The sequence below is a fragment of the Cebus imitator genome, unplaced genomic scaffold (assembly GCF_001604975.1).
Source record: "Cebus imitator isolate Cc_AM_T3 unplaced genomic scaffold, Cebus_imitator-1.0 Scaffold648, whole genome shotgun sequence".
NCBI lineage: Eukaryota > Metazoa > Chordata > Mammalia > Primates > Cebidae > Cebus > Cebus imitator.
Window position 1 is genome coordinate 753,127 of NW_016107963.1, and position 13,128 is coordinate 766,254.

General features: G+C 40.2%; 1 protein-coding gene and 1 non-coding gene across 12 annotated transcripts in view; both read right to left on the reverse strand.

Moving 5' to 3' along the window:
- The window catches only part of HDAC8 (histone deacetylase 8), a 278,811-nt gene that overhangs the window by 237,082 nt on the left and 28,601 nt on the right, over positions 1-13,128 (reverse strand). The window lies entirely within an intron of this gene.
- On the reverse strand, positions 4,561-4,701 carry LOC119469414. The gene has a single exon (XR_005198210.1). It is a non-coding gene; the product is annotated as a U4 spliceosomal RNA (small nuclear RNA).

Below are 13,128 nucleotides of genomic sequence, written 5' to 3' on the forward strand. Positions count from 1 at the left end.
GAGACAGAAAGCATAATGGCTTTCCCAGAAATTGGAAATAGCTAAAATTTTCAGTGTTCTTTCTCTTTTTATATCTCTTTCCCATTGAATTATCATCCTCTCTTGTTACCCTTGTGTCTCTCCTTCTCTCTAGACAATACTCATAATCTGGTTTTTATGCTTTACCCTACATGTAAATCTACACAGCTCATATGGTACTACAAAAAAGCCAGGAAAACAAAATTCTGTGAAATCTGCTCTTTATGTTGGTGCATAGACCATGCATTGTAAAATACCTATATTTTATAAATAGTAATACTATGGTAAGATTTGATTGACAAAGAATCAATTATCACATTTTTCAGGAAAAGTCATATAATAATTGATTCTTTGTCAATCAAATGAATTCACTGGAGAACTTAATTTAAGGAACTCAGGTAAATATGGTCATAGGGAAGACTCCTTCTATAAAGTGAATATTCTATCCATCCAAAATCCCTGTATCTATCAATCTGGTAACTGACACATCTTTTATTTCCTGAGATTTCTTAAATTGGAGCACACCTATACTTGATCTTTAAGATAGTGCTGATATCCGTATTAGAACACATTAACTTTCTTTTCCTCACTGCTGGGTGTAATGATCTAGGCAAGGAAACATGAGCTTACAAGTCCTAGCTTGTGTCATTATAGCTTATGGCTGGTTAACAGATTATATAATCAGATGTTTCCATGCCTAATATCCAAACCTTGTTATGAGATCCTCTGTGGGCTCCTTTTTGTAACACCCCATTCACTACTTCTGTGGCCCAGTTCATGTAGCTGTCAAATGCAGAGCTCTCTTGTGAGAACTGACTCAACAGCTTTTACAGATCAAGTTGGTGTGTTCCCAACTCCATTGTCTCCTCTATCAAAGAAGGAGACTGGAAAAAACAGAAATCCTTCTGCTACTTGACCTCATAGTTATATCCAGCAAGTCCTCTTGGAGACTTACATGTTCTAATGATAGAAACTGGAGTAGAAACCAGGAGACCTAGATCCCTGCTTCAGTTTTTCATCTTACCCAAAACTCCCCAACCTTACCTGTCTCCTTCAGAGGAATGTTATCATGATAAGTTTAAAGATACTTATTAAAAATCCAAAGTATTAACTATTATAATTATCCAACTTACATTTTTTCTTTCATTAAGCCCCCAATTCTGATCTAATACATATAGCTAAATAAATAAGCTTTGTGCACATCTGCTTCTCTCCACATAAAATATGCATGCACACAAAATATATGCACCTGATTGTGGGAAATCAGGAATTAGTCCCACATAATGGGTTTTCTTTTAACCATCCACTTGACATTCATAGTCCACTTTAAGGGCTCTGTGCCTAGAGTTGGCAGCTCTAGGAACAGTGAGATCAGTTTGTCTACAGTTGTTCCCAACCTTTTTTGGCTCTGGTACACCTACACTTGCTTCCAAAAATATACCCCACAGTCTGGTGCTCAATGGAATGAAAATCTTTCCTGAGCTAATAGGATATAAAACAGAAGAGGCAGTGGACATAGTTCTGCATTTTAGGGTACTCATAACAACATAGTGAGCCAAACCAGTGGAAATGATGCAATTAACACAGCACAGAGAGAAAGAAGGTTTGAGCTGTTTGTTCAAAACTGGAAAGATTTATTAAGCTACATCTCCCAGATCGGCCTCCCTTATGACTTAGGATATGCTTTTGAAGAGATGGCTGGCTGAGGGAAATGGTGCAGCCAGTAGTAGCATTAGAGTAAGTGAAAACTAACTTGTTTGTACAAGGACTAAAATCATGATTTTGGCCTCACTAGCCCTGTATTCTAACTGCCTGAGCAAACTAGCTACAGATATTACCTGAAAGAAGACCAACTTTTAATCAGAAACAAAAATGTATTCAGTATATGGCACACATAAGTCGCTCAGTCTCAATGACCTGTATCTAACGTTGAGCCTATTCCAAAGTTGCCATCTAATGAGGAGGAAAGATCCTTTATTTATCTGAACAGTTCTAAAAGTTCCATACTTTGTACTATTACACCCAATAATTTAACTTCATGTGAATGGCTTCAATTCCAACTATTCATACATTTCCTGCAATTAGTATGCTTTTCTGAGAACTTTTTAGTAAATACTGCTATTGTTTATTATTAAGCCTTGAACAGTAAGCGGAAATCTGAACTTAATTTGTGTACCTTCTTTATGGATATATATCCCTCTTATAGTAAATCCACAGATAGGGATTCCTGGTCAAGGCATTAATAAGAGCTTAAGGACCTTCAAGATGTCTCCCAGAGGAAGCTATCATAATCTCTTACAGATAATTTGTTAGTTGTCTGGAATAAAGTCCATAGTTACCAGTTGACTTGATCCACCTTATATGCTTTATTATTAATGTTATATTAAAGTACATCAGGCAAGACTAGTGATTTAAAGTCCTCTCAATTTAAGCCTTACCTCTGCTCCTAGTTTCCAGAAGAGTTTAAAGAGCCAGTTTTACTAAATTCCAAAGACAGTACATGAAAGGCATTGAAACTAATGATTATCAGAAGAAAAATTCACTGAATTATAGCAAAGACCAGTGAGGAAGTGAATGCAGCTTACTAGCATTCCAACTAAATTTAGTAGTATCAGTTGTATAAGAATCTGAGTGGGTAGTTGGATCAAATATTTGAAAATATGCTGAAAAAAAGATGAGTTTTATCTAGGTTATAATACAGTTATATTAAAGATAAGTAGGGTTAGAAAATCATATTAAAGTAAAGCTGTGGAACAACATGAGGCTCTATCCAACTTATTCCTTTTATTCCTTTCTCTTAGCCCTTGGTTGTTTTGTTGTTGTTGTTTGTTTGTTTTCTTGAGATGAAGTCTCGCTCTCTCACCAAGGTTGGAGTGCAGTGGCGCCATCTCAGCTCACTGCAACCTCCACCTCCTGTGTTCAAGTTATTCTTGTGCCTCAACATCCAAGTAGCTGGGATTATAGGTGCACACCACCACTTCCAGCTATTTTTTGTATTTTTAGTAGAGATGGGGTTTCGCCATGTTGGCCAGGCTGGTCTTGAACTCCTGACCTCAGGTGATCCACCCACCTCAACCTCCCAAAGTGCTGGAATTACAGGCGTGAGCCACCGCTTTCAGCCCCTTGGTTCTTATATTTAAACACTGACACTGAAAAAGTAGGACTCTTCCTACAGTTAAGACATCAGAAAAAAATTGAAAGCAAAAGATAATTAGTTTTAGATATATACTTTGAGTTTACACTTTCAATTGTCATTTAAGTTGCCTAAGAAAATATGATTTCAGCATAGGTTTGGTAACAATGGAAAACAAATAGAAAGGCTTACTCTGGAGTCTATACTGTACTAGAAAAATTCACCAATGCTAGAGACACTTGCCCTCCTCTAGCAAGGACTAGCTTCAGGAACTGTTCAGATTTATCATAAAAATAGGTGCTGAGAAGAGCAATAAAAATGGGTTGTGTTTCTCATACTTTTGAAAAGATTCCATTAAATAGATGGAAAAATACATTAAAATACATAAAGCACACTGAAAAATATAATACTGAGTATTATGACCAGTATTTCTCAAAACTGTGAAGGTCATCAAAATTAAAGAAAGTCTGAGAAACTGATAGTCAAGAGGAGCCTAAGGAGGCAACTAAATGTAATATGGTGTTCTAGTGGGGACAGAAAATGGACATTATGTAAACACTAAGGAGCTATAAACTACAGACTGTAATGAATGATCATGTATCAATATTGGTTAATTGTAACAAATGCTTCATACTCATGTAAGATGTTAACAATAGAGGAAACTGTGTGGGGTATATGGGAACTCTACATTATCTGCTCAATTTTTCTATAAATCTAAAACCGTTCTTAAAAAAATGTTTATCAAATTTTTAAAAAGGGTTATTTTGTCACACCATTCAAAATGATTGCATTAATGAAAAATTCATAATACGAGGGTCCAGCTCATGGGCCTGGATCTAGGGCAGGTGGAAGCTTCAGCCATCAGATGACAACTAGACAAGGACTCCATGCCTCCCACAATATCCCAGTTCAGAAAGCTGCAAATCCAGATACCCAAAATCCTTTCAGAGAATTTCAGTGAGAACAATGGATTATTAAGACAATAAGCAGAGCCTGTTTAACTTTCTTCCTCCTGAACCACCCTACAGCTTTCAAGCACATTGTGGACAGCAGGTTTCTCAAGCAGTGAAATCTCCATGTGCAAAAGCAGAGCTAACAATTCCAGCGGAGTCAAGGAAGCCTAGAGGAATTGCGTAATTCAGCAGCTGCCTGCCCCTCCTGAGAAGGGAGGAGTTGGTATGGGAGCAGAGGCCTGCCTGGGGCTTTAGTGACTCCTAGCTCTGGCCTTACAACATATACTCTTGTCTGACACAATCTTTTATACAAATAAGGCATACAAACTCCAAGTCTGACTCCTTTCCTCCTCTTGCCTAAACATTATTTAAGACTAAGGATCAAGAGTGTTATCTTTATCAGCTAGGTTATGAACTCTGAAGAATGGTTTTTTTGTTTTTTGTTTTTTTATTCAGTCTCCGTGGAGACTGTCAAAAATTGCTAATGCCGACTATATTTCAAGTCGTCATGGCAGGGTATTGGGAAAAGTTTTCAATTAACAATAATCGCGCCTCAGATAGACCTCACTGGCTATGATATTGCCACTGTGCAAAGCTGAAGAATGGCTTCTTGATGGAAATACTGACCACTGTCAATTAGTAAAACAAATTTCAAGGTGAAAATCTGTTGATTCTAAATACTCATTCTTTCATTCTTTTATTCAAATTTTAAATACTTATTGAAGACCGATTATGAGTCAGATACCGGACTGATGAAAGAAAGTGGTGCAGGAGAACACTCTGACCTGATGAAACAGTTTAGATGAACATCAGATCAATATATAGAAACGAGAATGACGTTAATAGAATTTCATTAAGCAGAAAACATACTTGATTTAACCTTGCACTCCCTCTAGTGGTTTTTTGATTAAAATGTGAAACTTACATAACAACCCACAGTCTAGTAATGTTCAGTATCCTGGAATCTCTGATATCCTGACTGCTTGACTTTGTGAGCACTCTAATCTCTGACTGCCATGTGGAACCTCTCACCTTCTCTCTTCCCTGGTCCTGATAATTTAATATCTGTCAAGATATTACCACTGATTCATTCAACAAATATTTTTTGAGAATCTATCTTGAGAAGGCATTAACTGATCATTCCAATTTAATAACTTTATTTCCCAAACATTTTAATATTCAGTAAGTCAACTGGTAACACTATCATGGACAGTCTTTTAAAGGGTTGGGAATTAACATTTCCTATTCATCTCTGTCCTGCCCATCTACAACAACTTTCACACTTGTCCATTCCCCAACAATACGAGCTGGGCCCTTGTATTACTGAGGGCTTACTATGTGCTAGGTAAAGTTCTAGGCAGTGAAGCTATAGTAATGAACAAAACAGACAAGAATTCCTACCTCCATGAAGCTTATGTTCTAGTGGTAGGGGGAGGGTGAAACAAGACAGATATAATTAACAAGCAAATTATTTTTCAAATTATCAATAGTATGGATAACAATAAAACAGGGAAAAGATGATAGGAGGTTTTTCTATGGTATGCAAATTTTTAAAAATGTGGTTAGGAAAGGCCTCACTGAGAAAGTGTTATTTGAGCAAAGACTTAAAGGAGGTGAAGGACATCCTTAGGGGAAGAGCATTCCAGGCAGTGGGAGCAGCAAGGGCAAAGGCCTAGAGGTGAGAACATGCCTGATATGTCCAAGGGAGCACAAGGAGTCCAGTGACTGAAGAACAGTGAGGGAAAGAAGAAAATGGTAGTTTTACCAGGGAGAGGAGAAAAGGGGATATTGTGCAGGGCCTTGTAGGGCATGGTAGGGCCTTCAGCTTTTACTCTGAGTGGAACAGGGAGCCAGTGCAGTGTTTTGAGAAGAGGAGTAACAGGATCTAATTAGTTTTAAAAGGATCATTTTAACGTTGTTTGGAGAACAGACCAAAGAGAGGCAAGGCTAGAATCAGGAACACTAGTTGGGAGCCTGTTGCAATAATCTATGAGAGAGATGATCGTAGTTAGGACTAGGGTTGTAGTGCTGGAGGTAGTGAGAGGTGGTCAGATTCTGGATATATTTTGAAGACAAGGTTGACAGTTTTTTTACAGATTGAATCTGAGGTGTGAAAGAAAGGAGTCAAGGGTAATTCCGGTATGTTTAGCTTAAACAACTAGAAGAATAGGGTTGCCATATGGGAGGGAAATATTACAAGTTCAGCTTTGGACATACTAAGTTTAGGATGTCAATCAGACACCCACCAATTAATCTCTACCACCTTCTCCTGCCTATACATTTACTCACTCAGATTTCTCTCGGTCACAAATCCTTTGATACTTCTATATATTTTTTGGTATGGCATTTCCAGTCTTAGCTAAAATATTTCCATCTACTTAAGCAAGAAACTGGGTATTTTTGACATTTCCCTTCTCTTTACCCCCACAGCCAATTGATCGCCATGTCCATTCTCTCAATTATACTCTCAAATGCTATCCTTTCTTTTCACATCTGCCGTCATTAATTTTGTTTATACTTTCCCAATCTCTACCTTGGTCACTGAGCATAATAGTTTGATCTTTTTCCTTTATCAGTGAGAATAGGTAGAGTGGTTCAACTGATCTGGGGTCAGGAAGTGAGGGTGGAGGCAAGTAATTTACTCCCAGTCCTGGTACCTTGAACTGAAAGTGAACATATACCACTTTCACACTTTGAGGCTTAGCTCGCAGTTGGTGCTACTGTAATCACTCCATTACCACCCAGCTCAGAATAACATTTAAGAGAAATTGCTGAGGTTGAGCTGGGAAAGCACACCTATATTTGGGTTATATCAAGGTCCCTTTGAGTGGTCCACCCAACTATATCTTGATCAACAACCTTCCCAGAAAATCAGGTAGTAGGCCAACCATGATGCTGCTGGAAATCTAGCACCTTTTTCATAACATAACTGGTGTCTTAGCCTCAGGTTGCTGGAGCTAATTGCAGAGACAAGGTAGTCAAAGTACACCAAGGAATACTGAAAAGACTGCATGAGTGATCATGCGGAGGAAGAGCGTGAAGTTCAAGGAGCTGCTGATGTAGGAGGTCTATGGGCAGATGACTGAATTTCACTTCAAAGGTTTATAAAGAGTCCTTCAATTTTTGGCATGGGCAGATGAGTCTGTGCCCAGACGAAATCTCACTGATGTCTCACACCTGAATGACTCAGTTAGTGTAATATACAATTTAAGAGCAAACACTTTTTGGTTCTCAGTATGTGCCAGGCACTATTCTACATGCTTTACACATATTAGTTCATATCATATCACACTGTTTTTTGAGGTAGGTAGTGTTATCTCCATTCTATAGCTCAGGAACTTGAGGAAAAGAGGGTTTAAGTAACTTGTTAAAGCTGACATAGAAAGTGATACTGGTGGGGTTCAAACCCAGGCAGTGTGACTTTAGAGTTTCTGCTTTTAACCCCTGTGCTACGTTGTATGGTAAAGGCTAACTGGCTACGTCCTTGAGTGGTCCATACTTGGTTTTGGGTGACCCAGGTATTGGCCAGACTCTCGAGTGTGGATGGTTTCAGTAACTAGCCAGAGCAATAGTAGGCTAGAAATGATTGATGTCTTGAAGGGAAGAGGCCTGGATGGAGGGGTGTAGTGAGTTGTTAAGAAATGCATTCTGAGGAATCTGGGGTGGAGAACCAATGTGTTATGTGTTAGAGTAGCAGCAGTACTGTCCCCCAGTACCTAGTTAATGCATATGGCCGTGGCTGGAGAGCAGATGGCCAGGGAACTTGAGAAAGGGAAGACCTTTTAGATGAACAAGGCAGTAGCAGTTGGCGTGAATTGGGCTAAGAGAGTAAGAGGGATTAATCACTGGTTGAAGGTGTTCTAGATGTGAATCTACAATAAGGTTCACTGGGACAATGTCCCAATGGCCCAAGGGCCTGGAAGATACCTTGGTCTATCTTTGTTTCAACTGTAGAAATCATAAAGGCATACTAGAGGTTAGGTCAGACAGGAGGCAACTAAGAGAACCCTTAGATGAAGAGTTCTCAAAATGTGCTGAATCACCTGGGGAGGCACTGGTTAAAAATGAATATTCCTGGGCTCTACCTCTAGAGGGTCTAATTCAGGAATCATCATTTTAGGATTAAGATGAAGGTGGTCTGCAGACCACATTATGAAATATGATCCATCAGGTTACAAGAAAATTTGAATAGCTGTGTGGGCTTGTTGGAGTAGTGCTGATGGGCATACGCAACCCCGGATCCTATTAGAATGGGGCACGTGGAGCATAAACTTCTGGGCTGCCCCATGATGAACCAGGATCTTTATGTTCTACATGTGCATCTGCCTGTTACCTATGCTGTCGCTGAGGTAAATGGCTGTGACATTCTCAAACTGGAACCATTTCCACTTCCTCTTAAGATTCTGAATTCTGAAACAGGATGGGTGCAAGTCTGTCCTGGCTGGTACAGGCTGCAATGGTTTGAGCTCATCACCACAGCTGCCTCTGAAAGGAAGTATGTCCCATCTTTAAAGTGGCCTTGATCACTAAGAGCTCTCATTTCCACTTGGGGTAACTGACCTTGGTTAGGACCAGCTTCCTGGAGAAGTGGGTGCAGGGGCAGAGATCAAAGTACCCAGGTTCTCCTGCAACAGGACAACATCCCACACCCCACACCTGGATGATGAAGACATTAGTCAACAGTATAGGCCAGGGCTGGAGTAGAAGTGAGCTAGACTTTAAGCTACTGGAAGGTCATTTTTTGTGTCAGGGAACCAAATTCCTTTCTATTAAGGAGGACAAGTATTGGGGTATAAAGATGTACAGGATGAATACTGGGGTATAAAGATGGATTGCTGATGGTATTAAGGAATTGCTGGATGTTTTCAATCTTCCTTGGAGACTTCTTTCAAAAAGGTTTACATGTCACCCAGCACTATGTAAACTCTGGCATAACAGAATGTGGTCCAGAAACACAATTTTTACACTTTGGGGCTTGGCCTGGAGTTGGTACTACTGTAATCGCTCCAATACCTCCAGCCCAGAGATTCTGTCAAGCCACATTAGGTGAATTTTTCAAAATATTGCCCAAGTAGACAACTATGGAATTGATTTAGAAGATTCCAGACTAATTTTGGATAGTAATTACACTAAGGATGGGATAATTATGACAAGGAAGACCTCCCTTTTTTTTATTTCCAGAAAGAGTCTCAAGGTCAGTATGGCAGAGATAGAGGAGGAATCAAGATGCTGTCCAAAGTTTTTGTTTTATAGAAGGTCTTGATTTTAGACTCAGAGAGCATCTGCTCCTTTGGGAGTAAGGCAAGTCCTGGGTACCAGGGCTACCACATAGTCATCCTCATCACTTAGGGGTGGTCGCTCTGTCTCTTGGTAGGTAGTATCTTTTTTGCCTTATAGGTATGAGTTGGCTCCTAGCAGTGTGAGGGGTGGGTTGAACAGGGAATTCTCTGTGTTGTTTTGGGTGGAGTAGAAGGTCATGGGAAATGCTGGCAGCAAATTTCTGACAAAGTGAAGGATGTGAGTCTTGAGGGCAGTAGTGAATGGTCTTAATTCTCAGTGAGGAGTGGCATATGGAAAAAGGGTAGTGGGTAACAAACAATATCAAGGCTGACCTCAGCTGCACAGGCAGTTAGACCTACTGGACCAGGAACTTGTCTGAGAGGTTGCCTAAGAATCCCTGAGTATAACCTAGTCTGGATATAATAAATGACTTTCATCAAACACTTGCTATGAGCCAGGCTCTTGCTAAGCTCTTTAATTGCAATTATCACATTTAATCCTTATAACCCTATAAGGTACATACTATTGTCATCTCCATTTTATAAATAGGGACACTGAGGCACAGAGAGGTAATAATTGATGAAGCTAGTAATTGATTGAGCTGGGATTCCCTGTGCCATACTTCACCTGTGATATACCATCTTCCCCAGTTCTATAGAAATTTTAGGAACACCCCTTACAAACTAGAGGCTAGTGGTTACTATGCTGGTGGCTGGCCAGGCAGTTTTCTGATGAAGGGCCTTATGGGTTGGACATGTATTGACAGAGAATGATCTGGGCTACTATGGTAAAGGCCTGTTGGTTTTGTCTAGTGATGTGCCTGTTCTACAGGTACCAGGCCGGAACGGGTGTGAATAGCAAGTACAGAGACATGCCCCCATGTTTAAGGAGGGGTTTCCCTTGGTGTTGAGGCAATGTTGCTGATACTGAATCTAGATCTCCACTTCCATGCAGTTATCTATTTGTTTACAAAGGCTAGAGCTGGGGTGGTGTAGATAGAGGAGGAGGTTTGGCAGCTTGGTTAACAAGTTACACTGTGCACAGAGTCCTTTGGGGAACTGGAACTGTAGTGTAATTCACTGCCATTCACTCTATCTGAAGCAAAAGGAGGTGGAGCTCTTGGGATACAGCTCTAGTAGCTTTGATCCTAACTGCTGGGTGGGTGATAACTAAGAGTTGGAGGTTTAGTTCTACATTCTTCCTGTAGAGCTTGCCAAGACAAAGGGCATAGAACTTTATGGCTCTACCATTTACTGCCTCCAGCTGGAAGTCCCAGAAGCCAATAGCATTCCAGGAGAGAGTAATTTCTCCCTCAATTAGCAGTGAAGTAGGACAGAGAGGGCCTAGCTGGCATAGATTCCATGTTGCTGGGCAGAAGGCTGAAATGTCATGGGTTAAGAAGGTAAATAACAGAATTGTGGGGGGAAGAAGGATGTGGTCAAATTAGAGATGTGGGTCTTAAATGGATTATCAGAGTAAGATGAAGGAAAATATTGGGAACTGAGATGCAGAACTAAACAGAATAAGACATTAGATAAAGCTGGTGGAAGGGTGTGGACTAGCCGGTCAAAGTAACCGAGCCAGATGTGATCTCGACACATACTGGAGGTTAGGAGTCACTGTGCTGAGTGAAATGAATAATGCCATGGATAGGGTAAGTTCCATTTCAGGGAATTTACATGAAACAAGATGACTTCCTTAGACACTGACGACAAAAGGCAGAATCAAAGGATTCAAAGACGTCTGTGAACTAGTGACACAAGAGGGCAAGAGGGCAACACAGAGAAACAGAGGCCACTGAGCAGGCACTTTGCCAGTGTGCTAGCAGGCACCCCCCATACTCTTCTGCCACACCCATTCTTGACTTCTTTCACTCTGGCTTCACAAGAGATGCTTCTTCTCTAAAAGACATTCACTTCACTCTCTCCTGCCACCTCTAAGAGTTTGTTCCATCTCATCTTTTTCATATTTCTGGTATTTCCCCTTCAGCCCATAAATGTTCTTAATCTCTTAAAACAAAACCAGCAAACCACCCCTCGACCCTTACTTTCCCTTGACCACACCCCTCCTCTTTTCTTTCTTTCTTTCTCATTCAAACCTCTGGACAGAGTAGTCTTTCTTTCCTATTTCTTAGTTACTACTCACCACACAATGGTTTGAGGTATACTTCATCACTTTCTAGAAAGTTCTCTGACCAAGGTCATTAATGGCCATCTTAATTGCCAAATATGACCGACACTTCAGTACCTGCCTAGATTGCCTCTTCATGGTACATGAAACTGTTGAAAACTCTTCTTCCTTAAACTCTTCTGCTCCCTTGGGATTCAGTAACCCCTTTCTATTTTGATTATGTGACTAGCCTTCATTGTTGCTTTTCAGCTGAATTGGCTGGAATCTCTTCTGCTTGCCCATTACAAGGTGGTGTCTTCTGGGGTTCTAGGCTTTACTCATTTTCTCCTTATTATCTACCTTTTCCCTAAGTAATCTCATCCATTTTCATGGTTTGCACCACCACTTGATATACTGGCAACACATGTATCTCCAGTTCCAGCTTCTACTTCCATTTCCAAATCCGGATATCAAATTTCCCTGTATATTACCTCTGATGCACACCACCACCTATTCCTATTTATTGAAGTAGTGTAGTAAGTGTAGCACAGTGGTTAAGAACCCAGCTTGAAGAATCAGATTGCCTGGGTTTGAATCTCAACTTGGCTACTTACCAACCTTCAGAAAGTCATTTAACCTCTCTGCATTTCCGTGTGTAAAATAGACATAATAATTATTACCTACTGCTTAGTGTTCCAATGAGGATACATGAGAAAAATGCACATAAGGTAGTGCCTACCATATAGCTCAACGTAGGTTAGCTATTGCTATTACTTCCCATTTTGCTTGGGACTCCACTTAAGCAAGCCAGAAGCCCGAGTTATCCTCCTCATTTTTCATCTCCTCCCATATCTACTTAATCATCAATACTTGCTTTTACCTCTTAAAGCTGTCTCAAGTCAGCTTTCACCATTCCCCACCCCCTAATCTCATTGCTCTGCCTCAGTTCAGGTCTTCATCACTTTTCAGTGGCACTGTGATACCTTAAGCGGTCTCCCTACCTCCAGCCTATGCCTCTTGCAATCCATCTGCTATAACTTCAATCAGTTATTTTCCTACAACACAAATCTAACCATGTTACTTCCTAATGTAATTTTTCACTGTCTCCCATTTCCTACAGCAGAGCTTATTAAAATTTGTACATCAGAATTACTCCTAGAGTTTGAAAGTGCAGGTTCCTATGCACTACCCCAAACCTACCAAATCAAGATGTCTGAGAGAGACCTAGAAATCTACATTTTAAAATTCAGTGATTCCAATATACATGAAGTACTTCATGACCCATTTTCTATGTTTCTACTTCTTCTTCTGCCATTATCTACTTTACACCTTAACGCTCCAGCAATACTGAGCTATGTGTAGTTTCCCAAATCTGCCGAGCTATATTACATTGCTCTGCTTTTTATTTTACATTGTTTATTTTATTTCTGCCTTTCTATTTTACATTCCAGCTTTAATGACTTTTGCAAATGCTATTCTGGCCTTCTGAAATACCCCCACCCTGCCACCTCCTTGTCTCACTGGCACATCCCTTTTCATCCTTTGAAGTCATCTTCATCATCACCTCCTTACTGACAAATCTTACTTTATCTCTACAGCATTGTTTCTCAACCATTTCTCTTTCTCCCTCCCCTC